A 9,573-nucleotide genomic window follows, 5' to 3' on the forward strand; every position below is an offset into this window, starting at 1 on the left:
TTCCTTGGTCGAGATATACAAAGAAGTCTGCCATACAGAAAAAATTCCCCCAGCACGGCCACTCAAAGGCAAAAAGGGAGGAGGAAACCGGAAGGAATATTGTGAATACCATCGAGTCCGAGGACACTCCACAAACGAATGTTTCAACTTAAAAAATATCATAGAAAAATTGGTGAGAGAAGGAAAGTTAGAACGATTCCTGGCCACCCGAGATGATGATCAAAGAAAGAGACAAAGGGATGAAGATACCGAACGAACAGAACGATCACCTCGAACACCAGAAAGACATGTCCACATGATACATGGCGGATTCACAACAGGTGGGATCTCCAAATCCTCTCGCAAAAGATATCTCAAAAAAGTATATCATGTCGAAGGAGAGGAGGAAGCACTCAACATCCCGGTAATAACATTCACTAAAGAGGACGCATCCGGCATCATCGCAGGACACGACGATCCCATGGTCATCACCATCATATTAGCAAACGCCAACCTACACCGCACCTTAATAGACCAAGGGAGTTCTGCCGACATCTTATTCAAAACAGCCTTTGATAAACTCGGCTTAGAAGAAAAAGAACTTCAAGCATATCCAAACAGTCTGTTTGGACTAGGAGACACCCCGGTTCGACCACTAGGATACATACCACTACATACAACCTTCGGAAAAGGGAACCAATCCAGGACCCTCAAAATAGACTACATCGTGGTCGATGTAAGTTCAGCTTACAATGCTCTCATAGGTCGGACAACACTCAACCAACTCGGCGCAATAATCTCGACCCCACACCTATGTATGAAATTCCCAACACCAAAAGGGATAGCCACGATAAAAGCAGATCAAAAAATGGCACATCGCTGTTACAACGAAAGCCTAAACCTCATAGGCAAAGGAGAAGAGTTCCACACAATCGAGCTGGGCGGAGTTCAATGACGAGAAGAACTTCGTCCCCAGCCAGAGGGTGAGATAGAAAAGATTCAGATCGGGGACACCTCGGAAAAAATAACTAACATTGGCACAATCCTAAAAGGAGATTCAAAGGAATTACTAATACAATTCTTGCGAGATAATGTCGATCTCTTCGCGTGGAAAGCCACAGATATGCCAGGCATAGACCCTAAGCTGATGTGTCATAAGTTGGCGGTCTATCCAGGATCTCGGCCGGTACAGCAGAGACGAAGAAAGCTTGGGCCAGAGCGATCCCAGGCTGTGGAAGAACAAGTACAGGCACTACTGGAAGCAGGATTCATAAGAGAAGCCAAATATCCACTATGGCTAGCCAACGTTGTCTTGGTGAAAAAATCAAATGGGAAGTGGCGAATGTGCACCGACTACATCGATCTCAATAAGGCTTGTCCAAAAGATCCTTACCCACTCCCAAATATCGACGCTCTGGTAGACGCTTCCTCCGGATATAAATATCTCTCGTTTATGGACGCATACTTGGGATACAACCAGATCCCCATGTATCCACCGGATCAAGAAAAGACTTCGTTCCTAACACCAAAAGCAAACTACTGCTACATTGTAATGCCTTTTCGTCTCAAGAACGCAGGAGCTACTTATCAAAGGCTAATGAATAAAGTCTTCTCGGATCACATCGGAAAGATCATGGAAGTCTACGTGGACGACATGCTAATAAAAACACAAAGTGAGGAGACATTATTGTCCGACCTGGCCCAAGTATTCGACACCATAAGGAAGCATGACATGCGATTCAATCCCGCGAAATGCATATTTGCAGTAGAAGTAGGCAAATTCTTAGGTTTCATGCTCACACAAAGAGGAATTGAAGCAAATCCAGACAAATGTCAGGCCATACTCAACATGAAGAGCCCAACTTGTGTCAAAGAAGTACAGCAACTCAACGGGAGATTGGCCGCCCTATCCCGATTCTTAGCAGGAGCTGCGATAAGATCTCTCCCCTTCTATGCTACTTTAAGAAAGGGAAAGCAGTTCGAATGGACGACAGAATGTGAGCAAGCCTTCCAAGACTTTAAGAAATTCTTAGGACAGCCACCTATCCTCTCTCAACCACGAGAAGGAGAACCACTCATATTATATCTCGCAGTAAGAAGCCGGGCAGTAGCGTCAGCACTAGTCAGAGAAGATGAAAACGGACAACAACCCGTCTACTTCATTAGTAAAGCACTGCAGGGATCCGAGTTGAACTATCAGAAAATAGAAAAATTTGCCTATACTCTCATTCTAACATCTCGACGACTCCGCCCTTACTTCCAGGCCCACACCATCAAAGTTCGCACTAACCAGCCCTTGAAAGGAATATTGCAAAAAACAGATTTAGCAGGTAGAATTCTACAATGGGCAGTCGAGCTGTCAGAGTTCGATCTCCAATATGAAGCTCGGACAGCCATTAAGTCACAATATCTGGCCGACTTTTATCGCAGAATTCACAGATGCCCTGGAAACCCTCACAGAGTGGAATCTCTATGTGGACAGTTCTTCAAATAAAACCGGAAGCGGCGCAAGAGTGATAATAGAAAGCAACCAGGGAACCCAAGTTGAGCTCTCCCTCAAGTTTGGGTTCCCGACTTCAAATAACCAGGCGGAATACAAAGTACTGCTAGCTGGTTTGAAGCTGGCTGAAGAGGTTGGAGCTCGGAAACTCAACATTTACAGCGATTCGCAAGTTGTCACATCACAAATAACAGGGAGCTACCAAGCCAAAGATCCCACCATGAAAAGGTATTTGGATAAGACCAAGGAACATCTCAGACAAATCAGGGAATATAAGGTCCACCACATACCCCGAGAACAAAATGTCCGAGCTGATGCACTCTTAAAATTAGCCAGCACCAAACCAGGGGGCAACAATAAAAGCCTCATCCAGGAAATGTTACAGAACCCGTCAATCTCGGAAGAGGAAAAAATCCTAGCCATAACAAGCCAAGACCAAGGATGGATGACTCCCATAATCAACTACCTCATAGCAGGAACACTCCCCACAGAAGAAAAGGAGGCAAAGAGGCTAAAAAGGGAGGCACAGTACTACACCATTATAAACAACATCCTGTATAAAAGAGGGATCTCAGTACCATTACTGAAATACGTACCGACCTCCCACACAAAGGAAGTGTTAGAAGAAGTACACGGCGGAATTTGTTGCAATCATCTCGGAGCACGAGCTCTCGCCAAAAAAGTACTCCGGGCGGGGTTTTATTGGCCAACTCTACAGAAAGAAGCTACAGAATTCGTAAAGACATGCCCACCATGTCAGAAACATGCCAACTTTCACATCGTCCCGCCAGAAGAGCTCATCAGCGTAACTTCGCCTTGGCCGTTTGCAAGGTGGGGGCTCGACCTTCTCGACCCCTTCCCCCAGGGGTCAGGACAAGTTAAATTTCTCATAGTAGGGGTAGACTATTTCACAAAGTGGATCGAGGCAGAGCCCCTAGCCAATGCCACCGCTCAAAGAAGCCAGAAATTCCTATATAGAAATATCGTCACAAGTTTCGGGGTTCCATATTCAATAACCACAGACAATGGCACTCAATTCACAGATGCAGGCTTCAGAAAACTAGTAGCCGACTTAAATATAAAGCATCAGTACACCTCTGTTGAACATCCACAAGCCAACGGACAGGCCGAAGCTGCCAACAAAGTCATATTGGCCGGGTTAAAACGGAGATTACAAGATGCAAAGGGAGCTTGGGCGGAAGAGCTTCCACAAGTCCTATGGGCATATCGAACGACGCCACACTCCACCATGAAGGAATCCCCCTTCCGGTTAGCATACAGAATAGAGGCGATGATTCCAGTAGAAATTGAGGAAGGATCGCCTAGAGTAGTTCATTACAATGAGGGAGCAAACTCCCAACTTCAGAGGGAAGAGCTCGACCTACTACCTGAAATCCAAGAAAGAGCTCGGATCAGGGAAGAAGCTCTAAAGCGCCGAATGGCTTCCAGATATAATCAAAGGGTAGTGCCGAGAAGTTTCACAGAAAACAATCTCATCCTAATCCGAAATGATATTGGAACAACTCGACCAGGAGAAGGAAAGCTGGCAGCAAACTGGAAGGGACCCTACCGAGTTGTAGAAGTACTTGGGAAGGGCTACTACAGACTGTTCGATCTCGATGGACGAGAGCTTCCCAGATCATGGCACGCTTGCAACCTAAGAAGGTACTACAGTTAGGAAGGTAACAAATCTCAATATTGGATGCACTCTTTTTCCTGAAAAGATTTTTTAATGAGGCACCAAGTTGAGACCCAGACACTATCCGACTTAAAGGGATGAAAAAATTCCCACATGTATATATTTGCACTTTTACTTTGAATAAAGTTTATTTAGATATTCTACAAGAAATCAAGACGCATTAATCTGAAGAATTCATCGTCCGATTATAAAGCAACAGGTCGGCAGAAAGTGAAAAACAATTTCACTGCACGACCACGATAAAGATAAACCGTCTGATAAAGGTGAAAGCACGATTCAACCAAAGGACGATCTAAAGATGCCAACCACTTTCTACAAATCGGCAAAGATGAACACAGAATAATGTAAGAATTTATCGAAAGCAATCCAAAAAAGAACCTGACGAGGTCTTACGGATAGCTAAAATAATAACTTAAAGACTGGCCGACGTCCAGAAGTCAGACCAAGTCAACCCAAGTTATAAGTAAACCCTGGAAAGAGGTCTGGCCAACCCTATTAAAGAGGATTACTTTAACTTAGAAGGGCTCGACCTAACAAAGTCAGCCCAAAATAAAAAGGTTATGAAAGTAGTCCCTGAAAGAGACCTGACAAAGGTCCAAGAAAGAGGATTACAAAAATAACCTAAAAAGAGATCGACCTAACGAAGTCGATCTCCTACAAAATAAAAAGGTTATAAAAGCAATCCCTGAAAGAGACCTGACAAAGGTCCAAGAAAAGGGATTACAAAAATAACCTAGAAAGAGATTGACCTAACGAAGTCGATCCCCTACAAACAAGTTACAAAAGTAATCCCCGAAAAAAGACCTGACAAAGGTCCAAAAAAGAGGATTACAGAAATAACTTAAAAAGGGGACCAGCGCAAAAGAACCACCGAGAAACAAGTTGGACCCATAAATCACAACCTCAAAGGATCCAAGCTACAAACAATAAAACAAAGCAATCCGAGGAAGTCGAGATGCAAGATTTCAGACATCAGTAGAAAACAGAAAAAATGCCAAGTCAAAAACTACTTCTTTTACTCTACAAAAGTTATAAGGCTCTGAAGGCCACCAAAACCTACCGTGAAGGGATAGCGAGCTACCTTTTGTTTTTCAAAATAAAAAGTTGCTAAACAAGCAACCAGGAAATGTCAGCAATTAAATAAAAAGTTTTAAAAAGCCCACAAGCCGGGCCAACTACATATCCAGAAAGAGATCAGCAAACATCAGGAGCCTTCTTGGCAGCATCAGGACAAGGAGAAGGAGGACGAGTCTGAATCGGCACAGCATCCACAGTTCCATCCTCCCGATTCAGAATTTGGCAATCCGAGTCAGGCGCAACCAGAGGAGCAAAGGAGGTCGACACTTTGGCAGAGGACGCAGGGGGAGGGGCAACCTCATCATCATCATCCTCATCATCAGGGACAATCTTGCCATCCCTGACAATGTTATCCAGGCTAAAGGGGTGAGATCGGCCTCGGGAGTAATGACCCGAACTTGCTCCTTCAAGTTCTCGTAAGCAGCAGTCACGCTGCCAACGAGATGACTTTGGAGCTCAGAATAATCTTCCCGGACATTGTCGAGCTCCTCCCCCCCAGGCGCATCATCTCCCGATAGGATGTAACGTAACTATCCTTATGCATCATGGCTGTGTCCTCAGCCAACCTCAAAGAAGCTGCCAGTGATTGAGAACTCGCCTTCTCGTTCTCTAAGTCCTTCTCCAGCTTGGCTACCTTTATCTCAAGTTCCTCCTTCAACTCCCTCATCCGATCAAACTCTTGTTTTGCCTCCTCCATAAACGCTTTAGTGGAATAGAGAGGGAGATTCTGAGCAGTCCGATATATGGCAGCCACCATATACGCCATCTTTACGTGATTTCGGGCCATAAATTCCAAGTGATGGAGGATGGACACATCATCCATGGAGAGGGCGCCATAGGGACCGATTTGCTGATCCACAAATTCAATGGCATTAAAATCAGGAGCGTCGAGGTCGAAGGGCTCAGCTGTTTTTTGTTTTTTATTGGGAGGAGCAACAGATGGAGCGGCAGAAGTGGGGTGAGGATCCACCAAACGGACTCGGGGTGTAGGGATCACCTTCTTCACCCCAGGAGAACTCAGCACTGATGGCTTCTCGCGCACTTGGGAGGACCCCTCCCCAGCCGCCTTGGCCACAATATTTCTGGTAGCAGTCGCCCTCTGCGCCCTCTTAAAAGCTTTCATGGATTCATTATTCTTCATTGCCTCTGCAAATAAAACAGAAATTAAGCTACAAGTCGGATAAGTCGGAAAGACAGCTACAAGCAACATAAACAGATAATAAAGGAAACACAAGATACCCAGCTCAGTTTGAAGAAGAGAAGGATTGGTTAGAAATTTCTTTGTGTCAAGATGGGGAGGATGACCCCAGTGTTCTTCCAAGACAGTCACAAAAGCTCGTTCAGCCTCATCCAACATTTCTCACGCATATCGGGAGACCCTCACATCTTTTTGCCATTCCAAGGGAAAAGCAGGTTCGTTATTTTCATCCAGAAAAAAGGGCCGAGCTCCTTCAACAGCTCGGACCTTAAAAAAGTAGTTTTTAAAATCACGGAATGACTCGTCAAACATGGAAAAGACCTTCTTTCCCTGGGTGGAACGAAAGGAGACCCAAGCCGATTTCTTTTTTACCACACCGGGCTTAGTCAAGACAAACAGATAGAAAAAGAGAGATTGGGAAGCAGGAATGCCAAAACCATTGCACAACAATTGGAAAATTTTTATGAAACCCCAGGAATTGGGGTGAAGTTGAGATGGAGCAACATTACAGGACCATAACAGGTCGGTTTCAAATGGAGTAAAAGGAAGGGTGATACCCAGCTGACCGAAGAAAAAATCATAAACATAAAAGAAGGGGCGATCATCAACAACCCGAGTAGAAAAGCAGACTCTCTCATCAGAAGAGGGAGGGACAAGCTCATAGTTCTTCTTATCACTGGAATTACTACAAACGCTATGAAATTGTCTAAGCTGTGCACAAAACTCAGAATCAACCAGAGAGACACACATAAGAACCATCGAGTCCACCCAATCGGCTATACCCTCAGAAACCCAGGAAGGCATCTCTACAACGTTATTTCGGGAAGACATGAGGCCAACTAAATCCTACAAAAGAAAAGAAGAACGGATTACTCAAAAATATCTCGGCGGGCGAATACACAGAAAAGGAAAAAACCCCAAGACTCAAACTAAAACTCCTGGGACATCCTTTGGAGGCAGTACAAAGCGAGGTATCAAGGAAAATCTACTTACGTCCCGGCATCTCGCAAACAAGAATAGAAGATCTCAAACAGCAAGCATTTTTCATAGGAGAAAGATAAAACACAAACAAAACAGAAAGTCATCTTCCAACAGTCTATCAGCAAGAAACAACAGCAAACATACCAGGCAAAAATCGTCAAAGATGCAACCTTTTTTTAGAATCAAACAAAATTATCATTCCAAAGCTTCAAAATCAAAAGCATTTCACAACATGCAAAAGCCCTAAAGGTATCAAGCAACAGGAAAAGCGAAAAAGACCATGCAAAAGACGAAGAAATTACGAGGCGCACAGTGATTAGGCACAGCGAAAAGTAGAAAGATCCAAACTTTTCCCAACTAAGATAAAAACTTTCTCAAAACAGACACAAAAATGGCGTAGAGAGAGGAAGAAAGAAGAACCAAACCTGGGAAAATGAGAGAAAGCTGCAAAGAAAAGCAGAAAAGCGGAAGGCAAAATCCAGAATCACCCCTTCCCCCACGAAAAAGCAAAGTCACAAAGCAACGTCGCTGGGCTGAAACGCGAAAGCTACAGGCGGAGGCTTCAGAAAAATCAAAGAAGAAAGTTGAAAGTGAGAAAGTAAAGGAGAAGTTACAAAGAAGAAGCGAAAAAGAGAAACCTTTTTTGATCAAGAAATTCAAAATAAAAGCCAAGAGAGAGTGGGGGCAATTAAATGCCAATTAAAAGCGGATATTAAAACCGCTTGCGTTCCCAAAAAAAAGCGCTGATATAAAAGTGCGCGCTTTTAGAGAAAAACGTTCTACATTCAAAAGCTGCTACAAAAAGGAGTCGACAAAATGCTTGAGTTCGGCTTCGCTACGAGAAGGACCGAAGTCAAGGACTCGACCTCGACAAAGAAGACCGAGCTCAAGCAGGGGCACTGTTCATACTCTGGGTCGAGCTATCCGACCTGGGATGATTAACGACAAAGCGAACGACCTCTTCAGGTCAAGCGGACTGACTTCTTCTTAAAGAACTCGGCCAAATCGACAGGAAAGCCCATAAAGGGCCCAAGAAGAGGAACACGACCCAAATCCAAAGGCCGTCCAAGCCTATAGAGATAAGGGCGGTTCCCTTAAAGATAAGCTAATCTCAACTCAAAGATAAAGATAAGATAAGATAACTAACTTATCTTATCTAGAAAGGTCACTCTACAACTACTATAAATACACTGGAGCACCCAGGTATAACTCATACTCTGATTCTACTAAAAACCTGTTTAATACCCATGCTAACTTAAGCATTGGAGTCTCTTGCAGGTACCCCCCACCCTCCGGTGACGAAGGATCAGCAGTGTATCTAGATCAACAAGTCGGACACGACAGCTCCGGCCGTCTCCCACCAGCCAGACACGTCGATACCGATCCGTACAGAGGATCTCAACCAAGATCGACCTCCAGTTTCAGGTAACCCTCAGAACAACTCCCGAGGAAAGTTCACACAAAGAGCAAGATCCATTCACTAGGAAAATCATGAAAACCAAAATCTCCAAAGACTTCAAACTCCCGGATATGATTTTGTATGATGGTACCATAGATCCCAACCATCATCTCAGCAATTTCAGAAGCAGAATGTACCTCACCGATGCCTCAGACGTCGTTCGTTGCAAAGCTTTTCCAACAACTCTCATGAAGACAGCAATCAGATGGTTCGACAACCTACCTCCAAAGTCCATCTCAAACTTTGACGACCTAGCCAAAAAATTTCTAGCCAGATTCTCCATCCAAAAAGATAAGACCAAACACGCCCCCAGTTTACTAGGGATCAAGCAAGGAGATCGGGAGAGCCTCCGCAACTACATGGAAAGATTCAACAAAACATGCATGGACATACAAAGCTTGCCAACAGAGGCCGCCATCATGGGACTCATCAATGGCCTACGAGAAGGACCTTTTAGCCAATCCATATCAAAGAAGTACCCTACCTCCTTAGACGAAGTGCAGGAGCGAGCAGAAAAATACATCAACATGGAAGAAAACGCTCGGTTAGGAGAAACCTCAAAATCCGGGGTCCCCTACCGAGATAAAGACAAGGAATCCAAAAGGAAAGAAGATCGACAAGGAGAGAAAATCAAAAAATACCACAATTACACCCCTCAGGGCATCCCTAGTCGACGTATA

The sequence above is a fragment of the Arachis hypogaea genome, chromosome 16, assembly GCF_003086295.3.
Source record: "Arachis hypogaea cultivar Tifrunner chromosome 16, arahy.Tifrunner.gnm2.J5K5, whole genome shotgun sequence".
Classification (NCBI taxonomy): domain Eukaryota; kingdom Viridiplantae; phylum Streptophyta; class Magnoliopsida; order Fabales; family Fabaceae; genus Arachis; species Arachis hypogaea.